The sequence below is a fragment of the Miniopterus schreibersii genome, assembly GCF_964146895.1.
Source record: "Miniopterus schreibersii genome assembly, chromosome: 20".
Classification (NCBI taxonomy): Eukaryota; Metazoa; Chordata; class Mammalia; order Chiroptera; family Miniopteridae; genus Miniopterus; species Miniopterus schreibersii.
In genome coordinates this window covers 2,187,882-2,196,522 of record NC_138122.1, presented here as the reverse complement: position 1 = coordinate 2,196,522, position 8,641 = coordinate 2,187,882, and the positions used below count along the sequence as shown (strand labels likewise).

At 39.0% G+C, this 8,641-nt stretch overlaps 1 pseudogene across 1 annotated transcript; it reads left to right on the top strand.

The window, feature by feature from the left end:
* Positions 1–4,638: 4,638 nt before the first annotated feature.
* LOC308549738 (mitochondrial import inner membrane translocase subunit Tim9 pseudogene) lies at positions 4,639–7,430 on the top strand (annotated as a pseudogene). Its single transcript has 2 exons — positions 4,639–4,701; positions 7,151–7,430. The product of its transcript is annotated as a mitochondrial import inner membrane translocase subunit Tim9 pseudogene (transcript).
* Positions 7,431–8,641: the final 1,211 nt, after the last annotated feature.

Here is an 8,641-nt window from a genome sequence, read left to right as displayed (position 1 = left end):
CTGAATATAATTCCTTCATCAGATATAGGCTTTGCAAACATTTCTCCCAGCATGTAGCATGTCTGTTAATTTTCTTAGAATATTTTTAAAAGCAGAAGTTTTAATTTTTGATAAATTTCAAGGTATCAATTTTTCTTTTATATGGTTCATGGGTTTTTTTTCCTGTATGCAAAATCCTGCCGAACTTAAGATCACAAAGATTTTGTCCTGTTTTATTTTAGACATTTTATAGTTTTAGCTCTTATATTTTTGTCTCTAATACATTTAAAGGTAATTTTTGTATATAGTGCAAATAATTGTTTTGCTGTTGTTTTTAATTTTTTTTCATATGGATGTCTAATTTTTCTATCACTCTTTGACATTTAAAAGCTATTCTAGTTTAAAGGCTTATATCCCCATAGAAATATCTTGGTACCATCAGTGAAAATCAATTGAAAATAAATGTGTAGGTCTAATTCTATTCTATTTATCTACATGACTATACTTATGCCAAGGCCGTACTGACTGTTTACTATAAGTTTGTAGTAGATTTTGAAATCAGGCAATGAAATTTCTCCAAATTATTTTTACTTTTAAAAATTGTTTAGTTTATCTTAGGGCCTTAGCATTTGCACATAAATTTTAGAGTCAGCTTATAAAGTTCTAAATGCTTTCTGGAATTTTCTTGGATTGTGTTAAATCTATAGATCAATTTGAAGAGAATTGGGCCTCTGATACATGTGCACAGCTTATTTCTTCATTGACTGAAGTTTTCTTTAAGATCTCCTAGCAATGTTTTGTGGTTTTTAGTGTATAAATTGTGCACAAGTGCTTGGTTAGATTTATTCCTGAATATTTTTTTTTATATTTTGGAAACTATTTTAAATGGCTTAAAATGATTTTAATTTCCAGCTGATTTTTGCTACTATTTAGAAATCCAAATAATTTTTGTATATTGACCCTTGTGTATTAGTTTTCTAGGGCTGCAGTAACAAACTACCATAAACTGGGTGACTTAAAACAGCAGAAATGTATTCTCTCATATTTCGGAAGGTGTAAAGTCCCAAAGCAAAATGTTGGAAGAACTGGTTCCTTCCAGAAACTCTGAGGGAGAATATATTCTATAACTATCTCCTAGTTTATGGTGGTGCCTGCAATCCTTGGTATTCTTTGGCTTGTAGCTGCATTATTCCAATTTCTGCTTATATTGTCACATTGATGATTTCCTTTCCATGAGTTTCTGTGTTCAAATTCCCTCTTCTTCTAAGGACACCAATCACTGGATTTAGGGCTCACCCTAATCTCGGATAGCCTCATCTGAACTCGATTACACCTGCAAAGATCCTATTTCCAAATAAGATCATATTCACAGGTACAGAACATATATTTTTAGGAGGCACAATCCAACCCACAACACTGTGTCCTGCGATCTTGCATAATTTACATACTAGTTCTACTATCTTTTTTTTTTTTTTGTAGATTATTTTTATGTCTTCTGTATAGATGCTAAATCTGTTTACTTTTGACAAAACACCAGAACCACATCCAAACGAAATTCCCTTATGTTAAGCACTACTCTGGTCCATCTGCCATGTGATTAATGGTTTTTCCCCCTTTAATTTGTTTAATTTGGTTGTAATCTTGACTAATAACCCTTAAGTTGACTTTTCTAAGTTTTTTCAAGATTATCTTCACACAAAGTGTTATGCAAATCATCACATGATTTTCCAACCGTTTAGCAGAATAGGGAACTAGGGTGAGGAGAATGTGGCACTTGCCTGAGGTGCAAAATTTAAGGGGGCACCCAAAACCTTAGTAATCAAGATAAATAATATCTTAATGTAATATTTTAAAATACAAATTAACACAAAAATCAACAATGAACAAAATATCCAAATTTTAAATAAAGATAGGATGCTACCCTGCACTTGCATGATCCTGCCTTACTCACCTGACCCTAATCCTTGCCCAACTGTTTAGGTCACAATAAACTAGTCTTCCCCAAGGTGCACAATTATGGATAGAGAGTTATAGGGACCTACCGTGGCCAGCTTTGCTGAACTTAGTAGTTTGTTTCCTCTTTCTCCCTTCATCTGACTGAATCCTGTGGTCCCGCTGTTTCTTAGTCTTCTGTTCTTAAAGGAAATGGTGTCTGTTGTGATCGGTTTTGTGCACAAACCTGGTTTCAGGTCAAAGCCTCAAATGCAGAGAGTCTTCTGGACACCTTGAGGTTATATGTCCAATTAATAAGCCACTCCCTTGTCCCATTTCCACTCTGCACGTGCCTTGTCTCCCAGCCACGTGATTGTGCCCCTGGTGGACAGCTGATTCAGTGACCCTGCCGCATTTTCTTGCCTTCTAATTTAGCATCTAGTTTAAAAGACAATGTATTAAATGCTGTGCAGAGCACAAAGTCCAGCATGTAGATTGTTGTGCACTCATACTGTAGCATGTGGCCTGAAAAGCAAAGGAAGACGTTTGAAGCAGACAGGCACAGAACAGAGAGAGAGAGAGATGGAGTCCAGCCCGTGCTCCTAACAAGTTTCCAATTCATCCTCCCAATCCCTTCCTAAGACCCAACTCTTATCCTGTTTTTTGAATTCTATTTATACTACATCATTCATTTAACAAAGACTGCTGACCCTACTTTTTTATTAAAATACTTCCAATTTGTTTCATTAGTTGCAGTTGAAGAACCTTGGCATATATGTTCTCTCTAGTTTCCCAAATTGGATGCTTTATCTCCATGGTATAAACTAAGAAACTTCCCCAGACTGCTCTTTTCCATTCTGTTGCTGGTTAATGACACCCTTTCCTCTGGTAATGGAGACGCCTCTCTCCCTCTTAGCTTCTTCCCCATTTCCCTTTGCATATTTCCTTGACATTCCTCACATCCACTGCATTTACATGGTCCCTCGTCTACTCTTCTATTATATTCTGTTTCTTCTCAGAGTACTTTTGGTCTATCCCAATATTAACATTTAAGTAGCTATATTGTAGAAATTGGATTTCTTCTGATACTTTCCACCCTATTTATTATGCAAGGTCCAGCCTAAACCTCATTTCCACTATGAACCTGTCTCATCGATTTCTTTCCTTCTCCTCTAGAAAGAATGTAGGTAGCTCTCGTTATATAAATCTGTTGTAACATTCCTCTATTATATCTCCTCGGGGCAAGGGGTCGCGCCTCATTCATTTGTACTGTGAGTACTTTGTTCTTAGCCCATAGTAAGTAATCCGTAAGTGCTTGTTGAATGGCTGGCTGGCTGAATGAAAGGGTGCCTATTTGCTACACATGAAGTTAGAAAACTTGCTTGCTGATCACAAATATCCCTTAAACATCGTGTTCACCAGATCTCTGTTTCTCCAAGTCCCTTTCCCTTCCTGCCCTCCCTGTTTCTTTGGGTGACCTCAGTTACCACCAGGTCTTCAGTTACCATCTGCCATATGAAAGTCCCTCTCAAGTCTATATTTTTAGTCTAAATCTGTCTCTTTAGAGCAAACCCCATAATTTCAACTACTTACTAGGCTTTTCCAGTGGGTGATCCTGCAGGCACTTCAGACTCAGCTTATTCTGCCAAATCTTTCTTCATTAACCTTTTCACCATGTCCATTCCTTTCCTTCTCTTCCTGCTCCTCACGTGACGTTCCCTGAGCAGTGAATGGCAGCACTGTCCAGTCAATTGAACAAACCTGATGTATCCCCAACATACAGACCATTGCCTAGCATCTAGTAGGCACTCAATTAATATTTATTTAATAATCAAATGCCCTTTACTTAAGATGGCCAAATCAATTGAAAATGATAATTTTGGTGGTTACATTTAGAAATGGTCTTAGACTGAATAGTAAAAAACTAGCATGAGAGTTGGCTCTGGGAATTTCTCATGTTTCACTTTTGGTGTCTTTGGAACATCCAACAAACCAATGTCACTCCTGAGGTCTTAGTTAATAATCAGACCTAGAGGGTAAGTATTTGTCGTCCTCCATGGGACTGTCTGAAACATTTTTGTCTAAGCCTATGGGACTTTGCAGTGATGCCCTCTCATGAGTCTCTCTATAAGTGCCAACATGAGTTTTTCTGCCTTTTGCGACTGGAGATATTTTGTATGATATTATGTTGGGAATGAGGCTCAAAACTAACTTTTTACCTTCTTTCTCAGACTAAAATTAGAGGCATCAATTGTAATGAAAGAGCAGGGGCTTTCGGGGTCATACTGACATGAGCTTGAATTCTGATTCCTTCGTTTACTAGCTTTGTGTCTTTGGACAAGTTACTTAAGTCCCTCAAATCACAGTTTCTTCATCCATAGGGTTATTTGAAAGTTGTATATAGTAAGCTTATCATAATCTCTGAAACAGCAAAGTCTCAATGAATGTGAACTTCAGTTCTTTGGTTAGATGAATGGTGTTCTCTAAGATACTTATTTTGGTTGAGTGTCAGTTTCCTCATCAGGGAATAAAATAATACCCACAGGCTTCTTGTGTGGACTAAATTAGTTATGTTCATGTGAAGTGCATGGTTATTTAAAAAATATTAATTTGTTCCTTTCATTGTTCCCAGTGAGACACTGGGAAATGCCTGACTGTATTTTGAGCCAGTTAGAACTTCTGGTCAACCTGAAGGCTCTTGGTAGACTGTGGGAGACTTAGGACAATATGAACATAGAGAAATATTATTGCTTTGCTCATGTGCATAATTCAATGCTGCGCAACAGCAAGGTATCTGAGGAAACTTGCCATCTTCTTAATGTGACATATGCATGCCCCAGCCACTATTCTCAGATTGGCCTTGGATCAGGGCCTTTCCTCATGGTGCATTTAAGCAACTGAAAATGGCTAATGCCCTGGGAGCTTTCACTGATTACCTGTGGGTGTCCACATTTTCCTTTTCATTATTTTAAATCCTCACCTGAGGATGTTTATTGATTTTTAGAGAGAGGAAAGGAGAGAGAGAGATGTGAGGCAGATTGTGAAACATCGATTGGTTGCTTCCCGCACACTCCAGGCCAGGGATTGAACCAGCAACTTAGGTATATGCCCTGACTGGGAATCGAACCCACAACTTTTTGGTGTACAGAATGATGCCCAGCCAACTGAGCCACCCAGCCAGGGCATGGGCGTCCACATTTTCTGACTGGCATAAGCACCAGCCAATCCTCATTCACTTCGTAGTAGTTCAGTAACATGTAAGGTGGTAACTAGCTGATTGAGAACAAATCAGCATATCTTCCCCAAGCATGTAAATGACATTATTCCTCCCTCCTTCAGTTCTTCGCTCTCCACCCCAAATAGACCAGTGGTGGTCCATTCTCATCACATGCCAAGAAAATTGAGCTTCTGAAACTAACAACTACAACAAAAGTAACAACAGTAACAAAAATAACTTGTATTTCTTTGAAAGCATATAACTCCAGTGATGAGGGAACTGATATAACTTCAGTGAGTATGTTTTTATAATGATGTGAGTTGGGGATTGGCATAGGGAGGCAGGGTTTTTTTAGTAGATTTCTCACAATGAGATGATAACCATTATGAAGAGCTCTTTGCCAGGATGGGTTGATAAATGGATGACTCACTAAATCTCTGCCTTTACTATGGCAAACCTTGTCACTTATCAGTTTACTTTACCTAGTGGCCTTTAATTAAAATGCCTCCCCATCTGAATTTCTGTGAGTGTGTCAGGAATGGAAGATCCTAGAGAGGGATTGACTAGTAAAAAAGGAGGCCGAGCAGAGGTCGTGGGGAATGGAGTGGGGATGGGAATTTGCACATAAGAGATTTTGCAAATCTGGAAGTAAATAATTTATTGCCTAAACCTCCCACTCCCTTGATTGATTACTGTTGGTATTAATGTTATTCCAAAACTAAATGGATAATAAAATAAATAAAAAACAAATCCTTGTTTCTTAGAAAAATTAGTGAGGCAAATATAGGACATTCCTTACAGCAGTGAGAAGGAAAAGAAGGGAAAAATATACTAGGTAAGAATTCAGAAACAAAAATTGTCTTTATTGAAACAGCATTGAATTAAAATCTCAAAGGAGACAGCGGCATCTTCTTTAGTAAAGAGATTAAACAACAACAAGAACAGCAACAACAGAACAGCTTTTCCAACCAGCAGCTGTGGCACCTGCATGAGGCCAACCCTCCTCCCCTGGACTCATCTCGCAGCACAACAAGCCCCCACCATCAGCCTCCTGCTGTTATCAGAAGAGAGAATATGTGCTTAATTAGAAATCAGGCCCCCCTGGAGACACTCAAGCGAAGGTTTGGAAACTGCTTTTCCAGAGGAAAAAGGAAACCGTGCATCAGAAAAGGTGACTAATAAATGTACCAAAAGAATATGGCTGTGTTACAGGAGGATCTGGTCTGGAAATTGGTTCTTTCATGGTGTCGCAGGAAAGGAATTTCAGGGACACACACATAGGAGGATTTTAAGCCATAGTGGCAAGATTTATTAGAGTGCCTTTGAAAAGTCCTCCCACCCCATAAGGCACTTCCCCAGCTGGTCTAGCAGCAGCAGCTGGTCAACCTTGTCAATCTGCCCCAAATATAACACACCCAATGTCTCTTCCACAACCAGGTGGTTCGGCTCCATCTTGCTGTGGAAGAAGTCCAGCTTCCAGGGCTGCAGGCCCACACTTGTGCCCACCAGGACCAGGAGGGTCAGGGCCCAAAGTTATGGTACCATTACCCCAGCACAGTCTCTGCTCCCTGGCTCCACTCCAGCCTGTGCATCTGCAGAAAAGAGAGAGCCTGAGGCCTTGTTAAGCTTTCTTATGTTTCCTTGGGCTTGGGAGAGAGCAAGCTTTTTTCTAAACTATCCAGTCTCTTTCCTGGATCTTCCTGAGTTTTGTACCCTTTTCCTATCAGATCTTTTCCCTAGGTTTATCTCCTCCCCTTTATGATCTCAATTTTTGCTCCTACTGCTCATACACTTAGTAGAAGAGCTTCCCCCTCACCGTTGCTCCCTCCCCTGTTAATCTGGGGGAATTGGCCAGTTGTTCCCTGGGGTGATTGGAAAGCTGGTCTTTCCTGCCCACTTGGGCGTCAATCCCTTTGGCTAAGCGATTTTGGCTATTCCCAAGAGTGTCTGTGAAACTGTAGTTTCCTAAGTTAATCAGACTCAACCAGTTTTCCCCCTTCTCTTTTGTTAATACCTAAATAGCTGTCTGTGCTAACAGCTGCACAAATGGCAGAATCTAATCAGATAAAAAAGTTCAAGAAATTTGTTGGAAACTACAATAAACTTACAGAGACCTGGATTTTAGATTGTGTTAAAGACTTCACAAGAGATGTAAAACCTGAAAAGACCACCTGTTCAGAACATTGCTCACAGAAATATTTAAAAATGACGCAAAAAAATACCTATGAGATTTCAGGAATATCATATTCAGCAAAATGAAGCTCTGGCAGCCAAAGCAGGACTCCTTGGCCAGTCACAGTAGAAAAGTCCTGATGGATGGACTTTGCATGAAAGATTGCCAACAGCCGTTGCACCAGAAATGAGGATTCATCCAATCAAATCCCCTGAAAGCAGTAGCCACCATGCTAACCATCTGTCATGACTACTTGGTAAATGAAAACCACTGAAGAAATAAAATTTTTATTGACCAGGAATAATCAAAATAGAAAGTTTTATTGTTCAATGAAAATAGTAAGATGCAACATTTGTTGAGGTCTTGAGATTCAGCAGCTTAGTCACTTTTAGAAAAATAGGTCATTGTTTCTTCAATTATGACTGTTAATTTTAAAACAAATATGTGTTCAATCATGTATGAGATAGAAATAAACTGTATTACTAAAAGTAAAAGAAATGGAAGTATCACTGAGCAGTTGTTTATGCTATATAGTACCATAGTATATATCTTGGATACACTGAAATGTTTTTCATTCAAAATCATCCTCCAAATATTACTGTTCATTTATGTTGTTACAGGGCAAGAGAAGGACTCATCTCCCTCAGTTGTTCATGGAAGTGGGGTTCTTGGTGTACTACTGAAATTTCTGGAGGCCCCCATTGGAGGATGAGATGTGGTAAAAAGCTTTATTTGTGTGGAAGTATAACCTTGAGTTTCCAAAGTCCCAGTTCCCTTAAATTTGCTTATAGAAAAAATGTAGCTGAGGTTTCATTAGAACCAAAATCAGAGCCAGTGTTCAGAGTTTCTGTTCTATATTTACTTAGTCCAATATAACATTAGTCCATAGCTGCAGGCCATTAGCCCATTGTATGTGGGATCTACATGGCCATGGACCATATAAGCAAATACAAGAAAGCTAAGAGTGAGCCAAGAGCACACAACCAACAGTAGTCCTAAAAGTACCAAGAGAGTGAACTCCTTTGCTTAGGGGATTATGTATTCCCAAATGTTGGGGAGTTTACAGTGGCCACACCCATTCTGGCCAATTATTTCTGTCCCCAGGTGTGACTGATAGTCACCTTCCCTAGTTACCCCAATTTAACGGGGCACACGTCTATATTCCCTTTGTTGGACCCCTTGGGAGTGTAAAGTTGCAGCTTCCTGGTGTAGCTGCCCAAATGACCTGCCTATAGTGTCTGACCTCCCCTTTGTTCCTTTTTTATTATTAATAACTAGTTGATTACAATGGTATCAATGTCTGCCTCAAATTGCTGGTAAATACACAACATAGTTACTTG